At 35.5% G+C, this 19969-nt stretch overlaps 1 long non-coding RNA gene across 1 annotated transcript; it reads right to left on the bottom strand.

The window, feature by feature from the left end:
- Nucleotides 1–660: 660 nt before the first annotated feature.
- On the bottom strand, nt 661–12600 carry LOC129033465 (uncharacterized). Its single transcript, XR_008501587.1, has 3 exons — nt 12547–12600; nt 1752–1904; nt 661–880 (listed from the first exon to the last, which is right to left on the bottom strand). It is a non-coding gene; the product is annotated as an uncharacterized LOC129033465 (long non-coding RNA).
- Between the last annotated feature and the right edge of the window lie 7369 nt (nt 12601–19969).

Below are 19969 nucleotides of genomic sequence, written 5' to 3' on the forward strand. Positions count from 1 at the left end.
ACTGTAGGAGAAAGTGTTGTTGAATTACAAAGAGATGTTGCACACCAAAGGGAATCTTGAGAAAATAGCCTAGAGTCAACTGCAGATTCTCTAGAAAGTAAAATGTGAAGATTTAGAACAAGGCTGGCAAACATTCAGACAATGTGTCACAGTACTGTTTTCCTTATCCGTGGAAAATATGACTAATCAATCATGGCATTGCGGCTGCAAGTAGCCTCAACACAGTGCCCTAGTAGCTACAACCAAAAGATCTATCAAGGTGGATATACAAAATAAAATCTTTGCCTTCTTGGGTTCATAATCTTCTTGGCAACCCATAACCCAATCTTCTTGGGTCCAGAAAGAGATGAAATGAAGCTAATGTTAATCATTTATTTACAGAAGTCTGTGGGTGGTAGATTTTGCTTCCAAAACATACTGACAGCACAAGGTATATTTACAGTGATGTGAGTATAGTGGTTTTCTGACTGGCATGAGACACTCCTACCAAAGGGTCCGTCCAGGTAAATGTGGTCAATAATCACTTGTGTTAATTGTGACATGTGGCACCTTCAAATTTATTTTGTCCTCAGGCTTAAGAGATTAATCACCTTGGGTACACATGGGAACATAGCTTCCTATTATTCATTGGTTTACTCAAGCATATATACCTTGTCATCATAAATGGCACGGAAATCTTCTAGCAGCAAAGAGATGGATGTAATCATGGTAAATATGAGTCTGTCCTCAAGAGACATCCTTTGCAAATTTTTACTTCTCAGTTTCCTTTTACTTCTCCCACGTCCATACCTCTGTGTTGAATTTAGCACACTGAAGAGGTACAAGAATCAATGATGACGATGTGATCACAATTATTTTTAAATTCATACCCTTCAACATGCTGCAGAAAAATTAAAAGGGAAATTCAGAAATGTTTTACAAAGCATACTGCATATGTCATTCTGGATACATATATAGTGTCCTGATGCTTCAGACAACTGCTTAGTTGTTCATTTTATTTAAATAAAAAAGAGCCTCTTAAGAGCTAAAATTGAAGCATATTCTAGTTATAATGTTTAGAAAATCGAAAAGAGCATTTTGGCAAGCCCATGATTATTTCTAATTGCCTCAGAGAACTCATGTTCTGGGGAGGGGTGTTGATAAGAAACAAAGCATAAAGAATCGATTTTGGATGCTATTAATTAGATGCCAATGCCACACTAAATAAACAGCCATTCTGTTTTGTGCCAGCTCCTCCTACAGAGGACACAGTGGAAGAAAAGAATGCCTGGGCAACCTTTTGGGTGAATCCCCGTGGAGGGCCTCAGAAACACATGCTATCTGGGCATGCACATTTATCAAATGGTTTACACATTTTTTTTCCTAGCCTTTACTACAGATATGACACAATTACTAGATTTATTAATTCCTTGTTGCAGAGACTAGAGATTTCCCATTCCAATGTGATAGACCAATGCATATTGCATTAGCTCTAACATCTGGGGCTCTACACTCACCAACATCAAGAGATTAACTGAAACACAAAAATACAACTTTTCCCTTCGTCTCAATGCAAGTCTCCTCCCTCCCTCCTCACATCGTGAGCTTTATCTTTCTCTCTGAAGCACTCAACACGCTTTTCTGAGCAAGGGAAGCAAAATAGTATTTGATTTACAACCTCATTTTATCTCTGCTTGTATTTCGTCTTCCATCTTCACATTTCTTATTGAAACCACAATAAGCTGGGGGAGACGTATGGACTATCTATTTACCTCTCAATCTTCAAGTCTTTGAAGAAGCACCAATCACCATTCAAGTTGTCAAGAATTCTATCAAGATCTAGGAGTAGAGCTCGAAAGAGCACAATAGCATATGGTTCTTATGTTAGACCTGGGGTCTGGGGGCCACTTCATCTTTTGGTGGGGCTAAAAGAACAGCAGAGAATATGATGGTCATATGTCTATTGAGATCACTGGCCTGTCATCACACCTGCTCAAATAAATGCCTTCTGCCATTAAAATTCGTGTTGCCTAAGATTTCCCTGTTGCTAGTACTGCTCTATTGGTATCTCCCAATTTCTTTAATTCTTGCTGCTCAACTCCTGTACTCTAGGACTTTCCCCACAAAACAATATATAAGACAGGGGTCTCATCATCATCTTGGGTAAGGCTCTCAATCTCAATTATTTGTAGGGTCACTTATGGAAGCAGGCCAAGTTTTTACAAGCGAGAAAGCAAGTACTGTGATATAGATGGCAATTGACACACAGTTTCAATGTCAGAGAGACAATGTCATTGTCATCATGAGCTGATTAACTCATGTCCTGACTACAGGGGGATGCCATAGTCCTAGCCAATTTGTCACCATATGAGAATATGTGGCCTAAGTTGCCAGGTCTTTTGATTTTTCAAAAGAAGCCAGAAATCTGGATTTCCATGTAAACTCTTCCTATTTGTGAATGTTGGCAACTAACTCATATTTTTTTTTAAAAAGTGTAATGCAAGCCAAACAAAACCCATCTGTGAGTTTGATTAGACCCATAGGCTGACAGAGTGCTGCCTCTGGTTTGGGACTCTATTTCCCAATTGCTATGCTAGGAAATGCCAGGAAATTTTGTCCAGAAGTTCAAACCTTTTAAAATAGCTTTTCCTCTTCTTTGGGCTTCTACTGAATTTACTTTTGACTAAATATCATTTACCCTCTCACAGGGTCTCCTTACCTATCTTATTTCAATTCACCAAATGTTTCATTGAGCATCTCAGATGGATGAGATACCTTATGAGACACCCTGAGAAATGCAAACATAAGTTTATTTTGAGAATGGATTAGGCTTCTGCAAAGTTGACCCAAATTGGTGGTGGCTTAAACAAAATAGGCATTTGTTTCTCACATAAAGCTCAAGAGGAAATATTTCAGAGGTCAGATGTTATCTCCACAATGTCTGGAACCCAGGAATTTTTGATATTTTGACTCTCTCCTCTCTAAGGTGTTGACATTGACTGCATGGCCTAAAATGGTTCTCTTCTACTCTAGGCTAAGTGTCTTTGCCACACTAACATATTTATATGCATATGCCTTCTAGCAGGAATAACGAATTGGCAAAAAGAGGGCATGTCCAGAAAGTATATACATAACTAGTACTCCTATTCTATTGTATAAATGTGTACTACATGCTCACTCCTAGATGCAAAGGGGGCTGAGAAATGTGTTTTAATTCTGAGTGAACTTTTTTTAAAGTTAAAACAAAGTTCTCTTATGATAGAAAAAGGAGAAAACATAGTGAGGAACCACTAGAACATTTTGCTATAATGAACTTGATATGGTCTTTGCCCTATAGGAATTTACTGTTTAGCAGAAAAAATAGATGTGTACATAAATGATTATTTTGAGGTTAACTATGTTTTGCTTTAAAAAATTTTATAAGGAGCATAAACAAAGCTAAGGAAGGGCAAAGCCATTGATAAGAACTTAAACAACCAAACAATTATAATGGATTGGAGAAAAACTTATTCTTCAAAATACCCTGGGGTCCTAAGGAAAGTCTACTGTCCCAGTCAAAGAAGCCCTCAAAGATGAGGAGATGAAGCTACACTTCCATAGGGCTTCTTACAGTGGGGACTGGTCGTATTACTACGTTGGTAGGATATTATATAGTTTTCTTCCATATAGTCCTCGTTTAAACTTGTGGTTCCAATATAGTTATTAATAACACCCTATTTCAATTTTAGAATGTCCTGATTTGGGCAATATTAATTATTTGTTCACTTTATTGATTGGAGGCCAGGCTTTGGGAAGGTAGAAGATAATGTGAGGAGGGGAACTAGGAAGTTGTAGGAGGCTGTATGCTGCCCAAAGTGATTTCTTCCCAAGACCTTATGTGTTCATTAAAGCTACTAATGGAATGAAATCATACGTGTGATTGAATTTCTTATGGAAAAGAGTGAATGGATAAAGTAATTACACTAGTTGGAATGAAATCATTCCAAGATGGCAGTGGAAAAAGGAAATCTGAGGAGTTATGTGGCACTAATTTTGAAAATTCACAGATATCTTGGGGAAGGTACTAGATTTCACAGCTGTAAAATTGAAGGTTCAAGCTAAGTTCAACTGACGTCCAAAGGATAAGGAGGCTCCCAGCATTGTCAATGTTATATTCTACATTTTGCCATAGATACTATCTGAGCAGAGTCCTAGATGATATTTATCTACTGATTAGCATGCCACCTGGAGTCTGCATTTCCACGGACTGTCCAAGTCTTCCCTCATCTCCTCTAATAAATCAGTAACCCCCATACAACTTCCACCTTCCCCAAATAGAATCACACAAGCCATCCACACCAATGCTCACTACCAGTACTTCTTTCTCCACTCTTCACTCATACCACTAAGACAAGTAGAATGAAAATCTTTAGAAAAGCACTTGTTTAGGAAAGGTTTACTCATATCTCACTCAATTAAAACATGTAAACAGTGAACTGGCACACAAGAGACCTGGGTTGATCTTTAATTTGGAAACATTCACATTCTTTGGGGAATTCGAATTTACATATAAATAAAATTTACATATACATAGAATTTACATATACAAAAAATACATTCTTTGAATTTGAATTTACATATACATAAAATGATGTGTGGGAGCTGAGTGCAGTGGCATGAGCCTGTAGTCTCAGCTACTTGGGAGGCTGAGACAAGAGGATCACTTGAGCCCAGGAGTGGGAGGCTGCAGGGAGCTATGATAGTGCCACTGCATTCCAGCCTGCACAACAGAGTGAGAGCCCATCTCTAAAATGAATGTATATATATGTATGATGTTTGGGGACCAGACCAGTTCCACAAAATACTTATTTTATGAGATGCTATTCTTCAAGCAGAAAAAAACTTCCACTGATGAGTACGGTGAATCCACACAACTTATCAGAATAGGAAATCCCCAGAGAGTTCTGCCTCAAAGAATTCCTATGTAATTGTTCAATTGTGTCAAATCTGCCACATCCAAAACAAAGGATGTCTCTTCTGACATTTCACATTGACAGGGCAAATCTGGTCCCCTAATTTGAATGCTTGCATGGATCCAAATATGTATGCTTCCTTCACCCCACTTCCATCCATCTATATCCATACTGGTTTCTTTCCAGCTCTTGCTTCTCCTGGTTATTTTTAGGATAAGTTACATCCAAGAATATATTATCCAGGTGGTACTGGGGCAGCTTTATCCAAGTTCTTTAGACTTCTTCCTTCTCAAGGTCACCTTTACTCTGGGCCTTCTTCAACTTAACACTTAGAGTCTGTTTCTGCTATTTTCAACTTTATTTTCTGCATTATAACTTTTCATATTAAAGTAGGAACTGCGTATTCTTGATTTTGTGTTCTAGAATTTTTGTGGAAGGCTTTAACCTTTTCTGAGATGTTTTTTGAGCTAATCTCCCACCCCCTTTTTGTTTTCTATTTAGTATTTGCTTTCAGCTCTTTTTTGCCTTCAGTATTTTCTTCACTGTAGTGTAAATGGGGCTTCTGTTTGGTTTTGTTACCCAACTGCAGTAGACATTTTTACTTATGATTTATTTTAGCTGTTTTGGGGGGCAGTAGATGGTGAGCTTCAGAGATTATCATACTACTTTTCCCTCTCAGCAGAGTTCCAAAATTATTTTTAGAAGAAGACAGATGAGGAGCTCTTGATAACTCATCTGTCCTTTATTTATAACACATTTATTCACATTAAAGGCATACCAAACAGTTTTAATAACCTTGTACATCCAAGGGCAGAATACTCAGTAGGGGACCTAAAGACATCATACATATGTAGAAATAGGTTTTCTAGAGTGAAATTGCATGTAATTTAATGAAGATATCCTATTTGTCTACTTAAAAGATCTTACCCTCAACTTGATCCAGAGCAGAACTTTGAAGAAAGGAAAATATGCTTTAGAAACAACTTGTCATCCCAAGTAAGTTACTTAACTTCTGAGCTTCATTTCCTCAACTGTGTAATAGGGATAATAATAATATCCATTATATTAAATGAGATAGTTTGAATAACCTATAAATGCTGATTTTCAACATTTTTAACCTATAAAAATGGCAATTTCATATTTTCAATTCTGCCCCAACATAATACATGAGCCAGAATAGGTCATCAATAAAAGTCAATTGTCTTAAACTGCTCTTTATTCAACTATTCACCCAGTGCCCCAGTAACGCCCTGCTCTGCTTTTTCCTAATTATATTCATGTATTAAATATACTCTTTTCTACTGAAGCTCAGAAATAAAAGACTGTCAATCTGAAAGTTGTGATTCGTCTACCACATTTTTGTCAACTGTTTTTCGTGATAAAAAGTAATGCACATTCTGTAGAAGGTAGAAAAACACAAAAGACTTTTAAAAGCACTAATAACCCATCATTCATCATCCCTGAAAAATGAATTACTCATTATTTATTTAAACTTCCAGATACATAGACAAATATAGAAATAAAACTTTTAAATATATAGGGAGAGGAGAAAGCATTTTCATTTTAGTTTTCAAAATAAATCTATCTTACAGCTATGATTTTATATCATTTAAATTTAATATTATTATTAATGAATGTTGTGTCATCAGTTAGTCTTTTACAACATATTTTTAATGGTTACATGATATTCTATCTTAAGGAGACATCAAAATGTATTTAAACAAATCCTGCATATTTATAAGTGCTATTTTGCATTATAGAAATTATTATGAAATTCTGATAAATAAATGTCTGTAGAAATCCACATTTTTTAAAAGGATAAACTGTTAAAGGGCAAAACTGTTGGTCAAAAGTTAGCCAAATTTTAATAGTTTTGACAGTTTTACAAGTTGCTCTGTGGAAATGCTGCATCCAACTTACAAAACCAAGGGCAGTACATATAATTGTTCATTACCCTATACCAGCAGTTCTCAAACATTCTAGTCTCAGACGCTTACACGCTCAGAAGAGTTGAATTCCCCTAAGAGTTTTGGTGAAATGGATATTTTTGATATTTATCATATTAGAAATTAAAGCTGAGAATATTATAAATGTGTATATATTGATTTTTAAATAACAATAATAAACACTACATGTTAATAAAAATAACAAATTATGAAAGATAATTATATTTTCCACACCAAAAGACATGTACTGAAAGGAGTAGCTTTGTTTTTCATTTTACAAATCTCCTTTATATCTCACTAAACAGAAGACAACTGGATTCTCATATCTACTTCTATAATTCAATGTGCTTTTGGTTGACATACGTGAAGAAAGTCTTGACTCATACAGACATGAAGTTGAAAAACAGAGAAGTATTTTAATAGACTCTTCATATAAATTGTAGACATTCTTTGATAAAACCCAGAACTCAACAAGTTGTAGTTTCTTAAAGGTTAGTTGCAATATGAAATGGGAAGTGAATGTTTTGTACTCTGTTGCATTAAAATCCATTCTTGTATGTTGCATTTTTACCCACTCATGATTATGTAATACCGTGTGTTGGTCATTTGAAAAATACTGTTCTCCATGGTTATACAGATATTACAATCTTTAAAACATTCTGTTACATAACATCAAAAAATATATTTATTAATGCTACCTTCCATCTCTTGGAAGTATTGGGGAGCTGTCAAGGCATGATCTCTTGAAAGATTTAATTTTATAATCGGCTGAAAATACTGTAAGTTGTTTTTCCTGAAGCCACAGGCCCCCTTTATTTATTTGCAAGAAAATGTCTGCAAAATATTCAGCTTTGAATACCCATAGTTTGTCTGTACATTCTTTCAGGTAAAAATGATGGTTCTCAAACAAAAGGGACTAGTGCAGCTAGCATCTCAAACAATCACACAAGTGCTTTTTTTTGAGACAATTGTCATACTTTGGTATGCAGTAGAAGCACTTCAAATATTCTTCTCTTTCATCACTCAGAATGTTTAAGACTTGTACTCAAGGTTGAGATTTAATAAAATTAATATTTTTACTACTTCACCAAGGACTTTCTTAAACGAAAATGTTTTTTCCCCCTGCAAGTAAATAGTAATGAAGAAGATAATTATTCCTAGTGCAGTTTGTTTTCATGGTCTTAATTTTTGCTAAGACTCCACTGTTTTTGCATTATCAATACAAGTGCCAACACAGTGAAAAGGCAAATATCATCTTAGTATTACTATGAAAATAGTTCTGACCTAATGGCCTACTGAAGGGAAAAGAGTGGCTCCTGCTATTCTATTATACTTATTACAATTATCGTAAGTATTCTTTCTACCCTCCTTTAATTGAATGGAAATAGGGATGGATTGGAAGAGCTGTTTTTCTCCTTTCTTTCCCCCGGCAATATTTACTATTTAATTCCACTTACTAATACTCAAAGAAACAAAACCAAACTTCTCAATTGACAGTGCAATGACACAACAAAGACACAGGTTCTTGAATTCAAAGTGGAGCAGGAGAGACGGTAAATACACATTTACTTTAATATATATATATTTATTATTTATGTGTTTAAAGCACAAATTAGTTTGGTAAAAAACATCTCATGCCTGTTTTATTTCCACATCCCTGAGACTGACAATGGGATGCCTATCAATTAATTCATTTAGAGAGCCATACACCACAAGAAATAAATTATTTGTCCTCTGGAGCATGTCACAGGGGGATTTTTAAAAAACCATTAAACAGAAAGACAACTGTTCATCTTAGAAAGATAAAAGGCCAATTCTTCCTCTTCGGCTGATAGGTTCTTAATAATAGTGATATCTACTGATAAGGTGTTTTACATAGTGTAAAGCATGTTCACATACAAATTACTTAACCTCTTTGAGCCTCAGTTTTCTTATATGTAAAACTGGATTAATAGTACATTTTGTGTTTAAAGAGATAATGTATATGAAGTGTTTAGCATTTTTGCTTGACATCTAGTTCAGTTCTCAGTAACTGATGTGGTGGTGGTGGTAATAGTAGCAGTAAGATCTGTAGTAACAGTAGCAGGAGTTGTTTTAGAAATTAGTAACTGAGGCCTGGCAAAGTTAAAGGGCTCTTTCATTAACACCCAGAGGGGAAGAAATGAAGCTGGTCTTCAGAGGCAGGCTATTTTCACTCTGTGTCCCAAGTTTTTCCCCCAGACTGTTTTTATACTTCTGGGGCTCTCAGAAAATATTCTCAGCTATTCTGTTAGCTTGATCTCCTACCATCTGAGAGTGGGCTTCCTTCAAACAACCAAATTTCCAGGTATTTCTAAACTACCCTTCCCCTACACCATTCTTTAGTTCAGTATTTCAAGACCCCTAACAGAAATGGTACATTTACGTGTAGGCACAGGATGGTGAAGTATTTACAACAAGTGCTTTGGAGCCAGCAAATATGAATCAGAATCCAGCTTTCCTTTCCTATGTACATGACATTGGGCAGCTAATTTCTAAGATTTTACTTCTTTATCTATGAAAATGGAGTACTAGTACTTGCTTTGTGCAACTGTGATGGTTATTACATGAGGTAGCAGCTAGAAACAGCTTGCACATTGCCAGGCACCCAGTGGATGGTCAATAAATGACTATTTGAGGACTAACTTTTACAGAAATGTTTACTCTTCTGAGTCCTGATTTCTAGTCTCCTAGACTAAATAGATTCACTGTTTTCCTCCCAGTTCAGTTTCCAGACACATCACAGAATTATAAGAATATTAAAAACTCAGGCTTATACTTACACAGGATTTTCTATAACCCTCTTTCTGCTTTGAGCTCCTAAAGCTATTTCATAGAAAAATGACCTTATTTTTAAACAGAGAGGGCAATTGAAAATCAGTGAACGGACCTACCCCCTAATGATTTTTTTCTCAGACATAATTATAATAATTAGCATTATAAAGTGCTAATTATCTTTGGACACAGAGGACCTGCACACCAGAGACAGAGGTCCGCATTAAGTAAAGTGGATTTCACTTTCTTCAGTTGTGAGATTTCTCTTTTATCTTCTTTGTAACGATGCAAAGATATATCGTCCACCAAGCCTCATTTAAAAACTTTTTCCAGTTAAGGAAACTATCTCTTGGCCATCCACAGCCAGACTCCATATTGAGATTATGGATATTCAAAGAAATTGTCTTTCCTTTGTATATTGTCATTACTTTTTGTGAAATGTTCATTTTATAGTTCCAGGCCAGCACCTAGAACCTGGCTAGAATAAAAAACTGCAGAAATCACGAGATTCTTGTTTGGATGAAAGAGCATACCTATTAACAAATGATAGATGGCTATCCTACTGTGAGTCCTGAAAACTGGTGGTGTGATTGTTGAATGGGTTAGGGGTATAGCAGAGAAACTCAGTGTGGGGTACATACAATTTCAGCTTGAATCACACTTAACAGATCCTCTATTCCAACCGTTTAAATCTACAAAGAATAAACTAAGGCACAGAACTACTTGAGAAGAGAAGCAGAATTGAAAACTAGTGCTCCTGATTGTTCTCAAAATAATTTTTATCATACTGCATTGGGTTCTAAGTGAGAGGGCTTCTTGTTTAGTAATGCCAAGGTCATGTGTTAATATGTAAAAAAAAATAGACGAGGAATGGGGCATTGGTGTAATATTATACAGGGTGTAAAGCTGGGCTTTCTCTTATCATCTGTTGTCAACAACAGGATGATTGTTAATGTTACCCAGTCTTTACCGTCATTAACACAGAGACATTGGATATTGAGGAGAGACTTTAAAACAGAATATTAGTAAGGCAGAGCTATAAAGAGCCACGATCATATTAATACAATCCTCCATACACATAGTGACCTGTCTGCAGCTCCAGCCTAGAGAAACCCAGTTATTCACTTGTAGGGGGCAGCCCCATTATCAGAAAGCGCTATTCAATTGGAAGTGCTCATCTGTGTTAGGTCAAAAACGACTTCCTCTAAATATCCATTCTGTGTATTGAAGTACAAATGAGTCCCACTTAAGAAAAAACAAAACAAACCAACTTCCAGTGATTTAAAAATACTAATGTGACTCTCTTATGTTTACTCAAAGCTAGTGATTCTCAAACATCAGCTGTATCAGAATCCCTGAAGGACTTGTTAAAACAAATTGCTGGTCTCTACTCTGAGCTTCTGATTCATTAAATGTGGGATGGTACCTGAGAATCTGCATTTCTAACACGTTCCCAGGTGACCCTGATGCTGTTGCTCTGACAACCACTTTGAGATCCACATCTCTAAGCTAATTAGTCTGTCCGTTACACCTTACAAGACATACTTTCCCAATCTGACACCCTTCTATTTGTCTTTTTTTTGAATGCTTTAGAAATTTAGCTGTTATCTTTTTTATGTATTTTACATTTGTTACAGCTTTCCTTGGTGGACATATATGACTTTTCTACTTGAAAATAAACACGTTTTTCTTTAAAATATCATTAAATAATAGTGTAATTAGTGATATAAAGCAAGATGACTAAAAAGAATCTCTCATTATTATGTTTGCATAGCCTGTATACAAATTATTTGAACTAGAAAGGATTTGCTAAGTAAATTATTTCTATTTCCATCACTTAATAGTGAATATTATGGTGATTAGGGTAAAAAATAAGCTTTCTTTTTTCTTTTGAGATGGAGTCTCACTCTGTCACTCAGGCTGGAGTGCAGTGGCGCCATCTCGGATCACTAAGCCATCTCAGCCTCCCCAGCTCAAGCAATTCTACGCCTCAGCCTCCCGAGTAGGTGGAATTACAGGTGTCTGCCACCATGCCCAGCTAATTTTTGTATTTTTAGTAGAGATCACCATGTTGGCCGGGCTGATCTCGAGCTCCCAACCTCAAGTGATCCGCCTGTCTTGGCCTCCCAATGTGCTGCGATTACATGCATGAGCCACCACGCCCAGCTAAAAGAAGCTTTTCTGATAGTAACTTTGTTTTCCCATTCTGGAGTTTATGGCAATATGAAAAAGACTGAATTTATAAGCAGAAGATCTGTTTTTGAAATCCGGGGACCTGTATTTCGCAATAGCTTTGATGTGTTTTGATTGTGCACCTTTAGACAACTTATCAGTTTCCTCATTTTTATACAACAATAAAATAGTAACAGCTACCCATTAAATTCTGTACAGAAGCTAGGGACAGACACAGTAACACTTGCATATCTATAAAGGCTTTGTAAATTTGGGTATTATATCTAATGTTTATGCACATGCTGTTTGATTTTTTTCATTTGGAATTCCATTCCATTAAAGGAAAAGTAACATATGAATTCAGATTCTTGTAAGTCTTCAGGCATAAGGCCTCCATTGACTAAGTACATTGCCTACATAATTTCTCCTAACCCAAATGAATCTCCAGTTAAACCAAGATGGTGGTTATGTACTGTCTCCAGAGGATGCCAAGTATAAAGTCCTTGAGTATATTCATCTTGGATCCTCGGATTAGACAACTGCGGTATTGAGACTTCAAGTTCCCCCTTGAAGGCCACAGACAGTACCTGTAATTTTACTCAAGTTTTAAATGTATACTCTTTGTTAAGAAAGAGTGACAATGATTTGATTTATTTTCCGTGACTGGGGTTAGGGATGGGGGAGACTCTAGGAATGTGACTTACCAGTGAGGTTCTAGTTTTGTAAATCACAGGACAAGTTTTGATAGGCAAATGTTGGATTACAGGGCTGAGGTTGTTTTCCACCACAACATATAGACTTCTACTAGCCCTTGAAGGAAAAAACATGAGAAAATCAGTTGGGTCAGCTGAGTATTCCTTTATGAGTATGGAACAGACTTACATAACAATTCTGCAGGTAATGGCTCTGGAAAGGTCAACCACTTATTTTTGGACAACACTTTTCTATTCTGTATAACCACTTTTTCACCAAAATGATACTAAATAAATATGCTATAGGAAGCTATATTTTGACATGACTGTTTTAGGCAAAGATACACTCACCAACTTACTCCACAAGAGTTTCTAATCAGAGAATATCATATGGATCTATTTGAATTGCTCCCATGCTTGGCTGAGCCCAAAATAATTTACTGTGCATATGTACACCAAGTGAGAAGGTTGAGGAGGTGTCACTTGTACATCTCTTTATTCTTTTTTTTTTTTTGTATGTGTGTGCTATTTTCATGTGTTTTGAAAGGCTCTCTTGCTTAGCTTTTATTTTGCCGTTAAAGATTTTTTTCTGTGCTGTAACTGTATTTTTAAGTCTGGTTTGAGTTCAAGAAATCCACAAATTCACAAAAGATTAAGAATAATTTGTGAATAAAATGATGCAGAAATAAAAAACGCATTTTTCAAATAACTCCCTTGCAGTCCTTCTCCCCCAACTACCACTTTCTATTAAGTTTCTTCTTCCTACTATATTGAGTGCCATGAGCTTTCAATTCATTGTATTTTAAGTATAAGCTATACTTACTAACCTTCACGTTATTCTTTGCTACTTAAATAAGCTTGCTTTCATAGTTCAATTGATGTATTGTTTAACTGATATTTTTAATTGGTATATTTTGATATGTATAGATAATTGATATATATATAATTCATTTGATATATTTTGGGTATGGAGGGTTGGAAGGAATCCTTTCATAATTTTTCTACTTAAAAGAAATCTTTTTTCATTTAACAGCTTTTCCCATGAGGATAGAGTTTTCATGAATAAATCAAAGTCATTAAATGAGGTATATTGTACGTCTTTTAAGATTCACAGAAAGAAGCAACAACAATTTACCCAGGCAGAGGGTAGAAGTTTAGACCTTGGTTGCCCGATTCGTGAGACAAATTCTTTAATTTTTTTTCTTTATATTTTGACTTTTTTTGGACTCTCTCCTCCCCTTCCAGTCTCCAGGTCAAATACTTGACACCTGAATGATGTTCAGTTATTTATAAGATGGATTGGCCAGCTCAGCTCCTGTCTCAGACAGACTGTCTTTAAATGTATTTTCAACATGTCTTCAGACAGTTATTTTTCCTCTGTTCAATTTTGTTCATCTTCTTACTTAACTGTTCAAGTACTACTATTTCCTTTTTAAATGTAGTATTGAGAAGTTCAAACATTATTGGAAAAGAGAGTCTTACTAGCATAATTGTGCATTATCTTCCTCTTATATTGTAGATGGAAAACATTAAATCTAGGGGGAATAGAAATATGCTTAATCAGATATTGATAGTAAAATTTCCTCTAAAAATACTTACCTGTGGAAAAGAAAGCTGATTTTTTTTTAAGGTGGCAACTTTCCATCATTTTTAAAATAGCTAAATGACATAGAGAATTAAAACTGTCTCCTGAGAGTCAGACTTCTGCTGATGCTGCCCTTTCCTATTTTTTGCAGTTTGATGTTTTATGAGGGATTTGGATGGGATGGGAGGGAGGGAGTGGTCCTGGAGGGCTGTGTATCATAATTTAAAGGTAAGAATACTTGGAAAGGAACACAGTGCTCTGTCCCATGGCTTAGATTAAGTTTTAGTCAATAATTACTTACAAAAAGTTTAAAAGCTTTGTTAGAAAAAGTCAACAATAAAGTACACATATTTAAGATATACAATTTAGTAACTTTGACCTGTCTTTACACACAGATTTATATCTGTGAAACTATCACCAAAAGCAAGACAGTGAACATATCATATCCATCATCCCCAATAGTTTCTTCACACCTCACCCTGATCTCAGACAACCACTTCTCTGTTTCCCATCTCTACAAGTGAGTTTGTATTTTCTAGTTTTATATATAAGTGGAATTATACAGTATGTACTCTTTGTGTCTGGCTTCTTTCATTATGCATAATTATTTTTAGATTCTTCCAGGTTGTTGCATGTTTGAATAGCTCATAGCTGATTAGTTTTTGTGTGGACATATGCTTTCGTTATTTTTGGGTAAATAAATAGGATCAAAATGACTGAACTCTGTGGTAGGTGTATATGGAATTAAAAAAAATTCCAAACTATGTTTCAAAAGAATTGTACCTGAAAAAATAAACATGGGACAAAATACTTGAAACAGTGTTTTTTAAGACAGTGAACAAGGTAGACAGGTGAATTTTGTCCCTATTACTCTATTTTGGCCAGAAACAGAAGAACAATAATTACTTTTAATTTATAAAGAAAATTAAAGGAGAACATAAGATTTTAAAATTGTTTTCAAAGGAGGGCAGGAGAACTTTAATTGCAGAGATGACACACAGAAGTGTTAGTCAAAACTGGAGTTTTATTTAACTGCCATATTTTCAGTGGTTCATATGGAGACCTGAAATTTCATATAACTGCAAATCTTTGAAGTTTGATTTTTTAATTAATGATAATCATCAAAACTTTCTCAATTAAAAAAGAATTTTTTGTGTAATAGTTTCAAATGTAGACTAATACTTTAATTTCCTGAGTCTTTCTTCCAAATTGGAATGCTTATAGAAGTCTTCGAAAAATACTAAAGAGGTGTACTTGCCCAAATCTAGAAAGTACTTGCCTTCAAGACCATTCTCTGAGCAGACCAAATTGCCTGGGATTTTTGCCTGATTGATATCTTAGGTCTCTGATTTTATAGCTTTGTGATTTATGGCAAGATTTTTAGCTTTTCTAACCCTAGGTTTTCTTATCTATGAGTTGGAGATAATGATCACAATATTTACCTGCTATGGTTGTTATATGAATGAGACAATCTGCATCAAATATTCAGCACCGTGCCCAGCTTATAGTAAATCCTCAATAAATGTTAGCTATTATAGTAATTATGACTGTGAAAAAGATAATGTAAAGAAACAAGGCACATAGTAGAAATGAGCTTAGAAAGGGAAAGTGTCAGGGTGCTAACTGCAAGCTTTGATGATTTTCAAATTTTGAGTAGGTTTTTTGGTTAACAATTTGGGCCTAAAGTTGAGTGGTGTCCTCATGGACTTTGCTAGGATCATAAACGGGGCACTCTTTTGCCAGTAAAGTAACTTGACAAAGCTTTAGGGCTCTACCACAAAGGGACCTACAAAAATTATGATCAGGAAATTGAATAACTATATGAATTGTCTTTTGTCTTCTTGGAAAGTAGAATCCACCCACAATCCAGAAATAGTTTATTAGGAGGCAGGCAGTGACTACCTAGCTCTGTGGGACTTTAAAATATTTTAAATTAGGTAATTTTCAAATCAATTTCACTCTAGAAATTCCGCCCTCTCTCTAAGACTATTCTTACAGAAATAAAGGTGTTTCTTAGACATAAAAATAAGCAAGCGTAATGTTGAGCGCTTAGAAGTTAAAAGAAAATAAATTCTGGGGAGCAGGGCTTATTGGAGTTTAAGGAAAAAGTGGCTAGTTTAAAAGATCTTTAACAAGAAATGACTAAATACTGGCTGAAGAAATGGCTGTCACTTAGTTTGTCTTCTCTCAAAGTGGAAGCTCTCACGCGTGTTGCATATGAGTAATAAGGACCTTCATAAAGATGCCTGTTGTGTGGTATTTGTTTATTTCTTATTAGTGCCTCGTTGTCCCTTCCTAACCTTTCCCACTCTCACCCCAAATGCCACACCCAATTTTTAATTTAAATTCAGAGTCATTTCAGACAGTATTTCTCCTTGTCTGACTAGTCCTAGAATTACTTCTTTAGCCTAAATTCCTTGGACTCTTCATATTCAATGTTTTCTCTATAAAGGTGGTTATCACTAATTCAGAATGCAGCCTCCAAAGAGGAAATCAGCTCTATAAACCCAAATAGATGTCTCAAAAATCTGTAAAATCATTGCTGTTCAAGCCTTGACATATTGTCTTCATTAGCCCAGCTGTGTGTCCATCATAAATGCCATCAAAGAGCTGACTGTTTTCTCCACACTGTTTTGAAAGTCTAATATGAATGTTAACTAGCCCAGCAGCAATACAATTCAGTTTGTTAACAGCACCCTCCAGACTCAAAGACAGTTGAAATGACCATTATCTGGAAAAGCAAGACAAAGAGAGAAGCTGTTACTTGTTATGATTCTTAATTTATAAATTAAAAGCTCTTCAAACTCTCATTTCAGAGCTGGCCCTATTTGGGGCAGTAGTGATGGATAATAAACATTGTTCTAAATAGTAAGATTGCTTGAAAATGTAGAATGACAAAATAATTATACTTAAATTGACAACTATTTTTCACTTCTTAACTCTTTCACAACTATGATGCAATCAAAATTATTGAACCATCATTAGCCTATGCGTAAGCATGTGGAATAATATAATATGTACTTAAATTACTTACAAATTTTCTTTAACTATCACTGCCTAGAATTTATGTCAAGTCCATCTTTCTAGATTGTGAGAACATTCGCATTTGAACATGTAGAGAAGTAGATGTATTCTAGATTGGTGTTAACTTTTTAAAATAAAAGTATATACACCATATAATAAGATTATATAGAATGTCAAAGACCAGAGAGAAAATCAATAGGATTTTAAATGATCTCTTAAGAAGCCAAGATAATATTCTATATTCAGTGGCACTTCTAATTGACTAGTTTCAAGAATTTCAAGAAAGATACTATGATTTATAGCAATTTACTTATGTATTCATTTATTCAAAACACATATATTGAATGACTACTACGTGCTAGATATTCTGCTATGTGCTGGATATAATGAAAACATCTTGAGACTGGAGGTCAAAAAAAAGTGAATCTAGTTTTGCTTTTGCCACTAAAGAATTATATGATCTTCAGCAAGCCCTTTAGCTCTTGTGGTTTCATTAATGAGTTGGAAAAAGTATGAACGATAATTCTGGCCTTGTTGGGGTACAGATACTCAGAATTATTATCATACGAAGAGAGTTAACTTGTTAGACCAGTGGTTTTCAAATTTCAGAAATTGATACATTAATTTTTGTGGCAGACAGGTCCTCTCCTCCTGATGTTCACTTGTTGCATAATTGCTTCTACTGGAGTGTACACAGGACCTGTGATGTATTCTACAATGTGTCAAAGTAACAGGGCATACATGATTACTTGTACATGATCACATTCCATGAGATTTCAGTACCTGCTTTGTAAGGAGAGTCTCTCCTTTCCGGCTTTAAAGAAGCAAGTTGCCATGTTGTGAGCTTCCCTATGAAATGGGTCATGTAGCAAGATACCGAGGGCAGTCTCCATCTAACAGCCAGCCAGAAACTGGGCTGTCCGTCCAGTGTAGCTCACAAAAAACTGGATGCTGCCAAAACCCAAGTAAGCAAGGAAATGAGTCTGTTTTTTTTTTAATTTTCTTTTTATTATTTATTTATTTATTTATTTATTATTATTATACTTTAAGTTCTAGGGTACATGTGCACAACATGCAGGTTTGTTACATATGTATACATGTGCCATGTTGGTGTGCTGCACCCATTAACTCATCATTTACATTAGGTATATCTCCCAGTGCTATCCCTCCCCCCTCCCCCCACCCCACAGCAGTCCCCAGAGTGTGATGTTCCCCTTCCTGTGTCCATGTGTTCTCACTGTTCAATTCCCACCTATGAGTGAGAATATGCGGTATTTGGTTTTTTGTTCTTGCGATAGTTTACTGAGAATGATGATTTCCAGTTTCATCCATGTCCCAACAAAGGACATGAACTCATCATTTTTTATGGCTGCATAGTATTCTATGGTGTATACAGACACTTCTCAAAAGAAGACATTTATGCAGCCAAAAAACACATGAAAAAATGCTCACCATCACTGGCCATCAGAGAAATGCAAATCAAAACCACAATGAGATACCACCTCACACCAGTTAGAATGGCGATCGTTAAAAAGTCAGGAAACAACAGGTGCTGGAGAGGATGTGGAGAAATAGGAACACTTTTACACTGTTGGTGGGACTGTAAACTAGTTCAACCATTGTGGAAGTCAGGGTGGCAATTCCTCAGGGATCTAGAACTAGAAATACCATTTGACCCAGCCATCCCATTACTGGGTATATACCCAAAGGACTATAAATCATGCTGCTATAAAGACACATGCACACGTATGTTTATTGCGGCTTTATTCACAATAGCAAAGACTTGGAACCAACCCAAATGTCCAACAATGATAGACTGGGTTAAGAAAACGAGTCTGTTTTTAGTCAAATGTCAGATGAAACCACAGCCTTGGCTGACGCTTTGAGTTTAGCTTCGCAGAGGAAGAACACAGTTAAGCCAAGCATGGACTGCTGACCCACAGAAACTGAGAAAATAGATGAGTGCTGTTTTAAGCTTCTAAGGTTGTTACAGTATTGTTACACAGGAATAGATAATTAATATAATGTGTTATAAAATAAATTTGGTAACTGGTGGTCTGCAATTTAAAGAAAGAAATAGAACAGATGAATAGAATAGAATAGAATAGGATAGAATAGGATAGGATAGGATAGGATAGGATAGGATAGGATAGGATAGGATAGGATAGGATAGGATAGAATAGAATGAATTAAGTGTCAGCAGCTTTCATTAAAATTTTACTTCAATTATACTGCATCTATATGTCCATATTAGGTCACAATAAAAAAGTATTTCATAATGTGAGTTATAGTAAGAGAAAAACTTAAAGCCTACACGAGAACTCTTAAAGTTTTAAACGTATATATTCTCATATCTACGAAAACTTTACAGGGCCTGTGATTCCTTCAGGATTGTATAAGCAGCCAGTGAGAAAGCAAAAATGCAGATGCTCCCCAACTTACGATGGAATTATGTCCCAATAAACCTATCATATGTTGAAAATATTATGAGTCAAAAATGCGTTTAATATACTTAATCTACTGAACATTATAGTTTAGCCTAGCCTACCTGAACATGCTCAGAACACTTGCATTAACCTTACTTTACAGTTGGGAAAAATCATCTAACACAAAGCCTGTTTTATAATAAGTGTTGAATATCTCATGTAATTTATTGAATACTGTACATTATGTTGAGATTGTGAAAGTTTCACATCATTATGAAGTTGAGAAATCATTAAGTTAAATTGGTGTGTGTCAAGGAGCATCTGTATTGATGACCAAGAATATTTCTTTTCTTTTCTCTCTTTTTTTTTTAGACAAAGTCTCACTCTATTGCCCAAGCTG

The sequence above is a fragment of the Pongo pygmaeus genome, chromosome 2 (assembly GCF_028885625.2).
Source record: "Pongo pygmaeus isolate AG05252 chromosome 2, NHGRI_mPonPyg2-v2.0_pri, whole genome shotgun sequence".
Taxonomy (NCBI): Eukaryota; Metazoa; Chordata; class Mammalia; order Primates; family Hominidae; genus Pongo; species Pongo pygmaeus.